At 42.4% G+C, this 4903-nt stretch overlaps 1 pseudogene; it reads right to left on the reverse strand.

Annotated features, from left to right (window-relative positions):
- Positions 1–465: 465 nt before the first annotated feature.
- On the reverse strand, positions 466–1185 carry LOC102480752 (uncharacterized protein C11orf74 homolog pseudogene; annotated as a pseudogene).
- Positions 1186–4903: the final 3718 nt, after the last annotated feature.

The raw sequence follows: 4903 nt of genomic DNA on the forward strand, positions 1-4903 counted from the left end.
GTGAGTTTAAGCCACCAGGTCCGGGACTCAAACCTCGGTTGACTACATGGGAGTCCAGTGACATAGCTGTTACACCAACTGCTGGTCCCAGGACTTGAACTTTGGTTGGCCAGGTGGGAGTCCAGCGCCCCCAACCACCATGTCACCTGCTGGCCTGCCTTGCCTTGCCTTGCCTTGCCTTGCTTTGCTTTGCTTTGCTTTGCTTTTCTCCTTTCTTTTCTTTTCTTTTTTCTTTTCCTTCCTTCCTTCCTTCCTCCCTTCCTTCCTCCCTTCCTTCCTTCCTTCCTTCCTTCCTTCCTTCCCTTCTTTCTTTCTTTCTTTCTTTCTTTCTTTCTTTCTTTCTTTCTTTCTTTCTTTCTTTCTCTTTCTTTCTTCCTTTCTTTCTTTCATGGCAGGTTTCTCTTTTATTCTAATAGTGTTTGAATAAGAACAAAGCAGAAATAAACACAAAGACGCCTCCACGAGTTAGTCACAGGGTTGCTCTGAGTCTGTGTTGTTCTTCCTCCTTTGCTTGGAGAGCTCTTTGACCATTTCCGTCTCTGCAGTAGGGAACTTGGGGCTTAGCGTCACACTGTCATAGTCAAACTCCTCATCAAGTGAGAAGGGCTGACTTTCATCGCCAAGAGTCTCTTCTCATGTGTGTTCCTTTTACAATGGGCTTTGGCTTCACTTCAGGGCTGAGAGGCTGGGCCACCGGAAGAATACAAAGAAGGAATGAAGGTGCTTCCTTCCTCTTCCACTTCTGGAAGCAGCAAATCCTTGCTCGTCTGAGGCTTAGTCTCTTCATCCGAGTCCATGTCCAAATCTTCTAAGTCCACGAAATTGTCTGCCTTCACCTTTCCTGCCCAATTCAGATCACCTTGAAAGAAACCGCCAACATTTTGGCCTTCATCCATCACTATCTGTTCTTCTGAACATTGTGATGAAGTGCGAAGAAAGATGGTTTTATTTCTAAGATGGCGGTCATTTGGTTCGTTTTGGTGAGTACGTTTTACGGAGGTAAATATACTTCCTGCAGAATCGGTTCCAAGTGGTCCCCTTCTAGTCACATTATCCTCTTTAGAAAGATGACTAAGTGCTCAGAAATTCTTCACATGTTTGCTCATGACAACTAACAAACTTATCCAAGACTACAATTATTTGATCTTCATCCATCATTTCCAATCTTGGGGTTTGGGCAGACATTTCTATTCACGAGGCCACTTTATCTCCCACTCCCTAGTTCTCCGCCTTGGCTCCATCTAGTCACTTCGCACCTCTGGCGTTTTTATTTGGAGACATCCTAGGAGCCTGCTCTCCTGGAGCCCTTTATTTATTTTTAATTTGATTAGAGAGAAACAGACTGAGAGAGAGAAGGAAAGTGAGAAAGCAAGCCACCAAGTCTGGGACTTGAACTGCGGTCAACTGTGTGGGAGTCCAGTGCCCTCAACCACCATGCTACCTGCTGGCCCCAATTTGTCTATTCTTTTACCAGTACCAGAGCATTAAAATTAATCAAATGTGGGACCAGCAGGTGGCGTAATAGCGATGTCGCTGGACTCCCATATAGTCGACCACAGTTCAAGTCCTGGACCCGGTGGCTTAAACTCATACCAGGCGTGTGTGCGTGCGTGCCCAAGATCTCAGGAGGAGAATGAAGGAGAAGGGATGTGGCAGGGGCATCCCCCCTGGGGGGATGATTTCTCGCTTTCTGTCTCTCTGTCTCTCTCTTTCTGGTGAGCGCACGAGCCCTGTAGCTAAAACTTCTCTAAAAATAAAACAAACCAAAACAAAATTAATCAAATGTATGGGCTGGCTGGTAGTTCAGTGGTTAAGGCACTAGATTCCCATATGTCTGACTGTGGTTCAAGTCCCAGACCTGGCAGCTTGTTTTCTCACTGTCTCTCTCTCTCTGTCAATGAAGGAGAAGGGATGTGGCATGGTCATCCCCCCTGGGGGGATGATTTCTCGCTTTCTGTCTCTCTGTCTCTCTCTTTCTGGTGAGCGCACGAGCCCTGTAGCTAAAACTTCTCTAAAAATAAAACAAACCAAAACAAAATTAATCAAATGTATGGGCTGGCTGGTAGTTCAGTGGTTAAGGCACTAGATTCCCATATGTCTGACTGTGGTTCGAGTACCAGACCTGGCAGCTTACTTTTTCACTTTCTCTTTCTCTCTCTGTGTCTCTGGTTAAATTAAAAAATAATAAATTAATAAATAAAATGATTCTTTTTTAAAAATTAAGAGTGATATGCCATCACATAATAGAAAAATTCAGCATGACACTTGTTGTTTTCTTTTATTTTCTAGTAAGTTTTTAAACATAAAATATTTCTATATATTTCTAATTTATAAATTATCTATAGATAATATAAATTATTGTATATAATACAGACAATGGGGGATGGTAGCTTTTTCTCACTTCCACCTTTTCTTTTTAAGTTTTTTTTTTTTCTTTTTGAAAGGTTTTTGCTATAGGGCACATGTGTTCAGCTGAAAAAGAGAGACAGAAAGCGAGAAATCATCCCCCAGGGGGAATGGCCATGCCGCAATCCCTTCTCCTCCAGTCTCTTCTTGGGATCTTGGGCAGGCAAGCACACACACGTGCCCAGCATGAGTTTAAGTCACCAGGTCCAGGACTCAAACCGTGGTCAACTATATGGGAGTCCAGTAATGTAGCCATTATGCCAACTGCTGGTCCCTCTTTTTAAGTTTTTAATTTATCAGACTAGAAATAGGTTGGGACTAGAAGATAGTGTAATGTTTACATCACTAGACTCCCATGTAGTCGACCATGGTTCAAATCCTGGACTGGGCAACTTAAAACTCACGCTGGGCACATGTTTGTGCATGCCCAAGATCCCAAGAAAATGGAGGACAAGGAATTGCAGTGTGGCCATCCTCCCTAGGGCATGATTTCTTGCTTTCTGCCACTCTGTCTCTCTCTATTTCTCTCTCTTGGCAAGTGCACATGCCCTATAGCAAAAATCTCTTTCAAAACAAAGAAAGACAACAAATAGGTCATCCAAACCAACGAAGAAGCTATGTTACAAACGTTACAATTAAATCATTTAGGGGAGCTAGCAGGTGGCATGGTGGTTAAAAGAGCTAGATTCCCCCATGGCAGACTGTGGTTCAGGTCCCAGAACTAGCAGCTTGCTTTCTCCCTTCTCTCTCTCATCAAATTAAAAAATAGTAATAACAAAACGGAATAAATAAATAATTCTTTTTAAAAAATCTCTTCGGAATAGTTTTGATATGTTTAACATTCTTCTAAGTTTTTGTTATATTTAGATGTCTAATTCCAGTATGTTTATACTTAGAGCAATCTGTCCAAGGCTAAATTTGTATTCTCTTGAGTTGTTGAAATTCTGAGGGAATTGTGGCTGGCAGATGGTGTGGTGCCTAAGAGGGCTGGACTCCCACATGACTGACCATGGTTCAAGTCCTGGACCTGGTGACTTGCTTTCTTGCTTTCCCACTCTTCTCACTCTGTCTGTCTCTGTTCAAATTTAAATAAATAAAGTTAATAATTCCTTAAAAAAATTCTTAAGAAAAAAAAATTAAACCTTTATTGATTTCTTACTATGATAGGCACAGTACCTAAACCTTTATCTGTACTAGTTAATTCATTTTTAAAAAGAATTATTTACTTAAATTTTATTTCTCATTATTATTATGTTTTAATTTGCCACAATGTACATGAGCTCACCAGAGCAAGAGAGAGAAAGCAAGCCTCCAGGTTTGGGACTTGAACCATGGATGGCCACATGGGAATCCAGCGCCTCAACCACCACATCACCTGCTGGTCCCTACCTCTATTAAGTCTTCTAACCCAGAGGATAAATCTTGTGTTATCCTCCATTTTACACATGAGGAAACTGAGACTCAGAGAGGTAAATAACTTGACAAGTTTTCCAGCTCATGAGGAGCAGAGTCAGAATCGTAATTGGTGCTCTTACCCCTACATTCTGATAAACTCTGATTTATTGTGGTACTCTCAGGTGTTCCTATCTTCCCCCCCCCCAAAACCTCCTAAATCAATGCATAGTGACTTTTTCTTTTCTTTTCTTTTTTTTGGAGAGGTTTTTGCTATAGGGCGCGTGCACTCACCAGACAGAGAGAGACAGAGAGACAGAAAGTGAGAAATCACCCCCCCAGGGTGGATGGTCACGCTGCAATCCCTTCTCCTCCATTCTCCTCTCAGGATCTTGGGCACGCATGCACACGTGTCTGGCATGAGTTTTAAGCCACCGGGTCTGAGACGCGAACCGCGGTCGACTATGTGGGAGTTCAGCGACATAGCCATTACGCTAACTGCTGGTTCCCACAGTGACTTTTTTAAACTGAAGGAAAACATAAAAATGCCCTGATTTAGCCACTGTTAAATGTACAGTCCAGCAGTGTTGACTGTGCTCACACTACTGGGGAGCAGATCTCCAGAGCTTTTTCAAGTCACAAATGTGAAACTGTGCTTACGAACAACCACCTCCTCCTCCCAGCCACGCCGACCACCATTCTACTTCATTTCTGAGTCTGGCCACATTAAATACTTTCTGAAATCATGCAATGTTTCCTCCTTGTGACTGGCTTATTTAGCAGAACGTCCTCAAGGCTCACTTATGTTGTAGCATGTGATAGGATTTCATTTTTATCTTTTTTAAAATGTCTGCCAGGAGGGGAGGGGGATGGTACATGTACTCTCCAGAGAGAGACAGAGAGAAAAAAAAAAGAGGGGAAAAGCACCCCCGATGGGGCATGGTCACCCAACAGTATCTTTTCTTTCTTTCTTTCTTTTTTTTTTTTTAAGAATGATTTTATTTAACTTTATTTATCTATTTCAATTTGATCATAGAGGGACAGAGAGAGAGAGAGAGAGAGAGAAAGTGAGAAAGCAAGCTGCCAGATCCGGGACTTGAACCAT

This window comes from Tupaia chinensis, unplaced genomic scaffold (assembly GCF_000334495.1).
Source record: "Tupaia chinensis unplaced genomic scaffold, TupChi_1.0 Scaffold000028_1, whole genome shotgun sequence".
Lineage (NCBI taxonomy): Eukaryota > Metazoa > Chordata > Mammalia > Scandentia > Tupaiidae > Tupaia > Tupaia belangeri.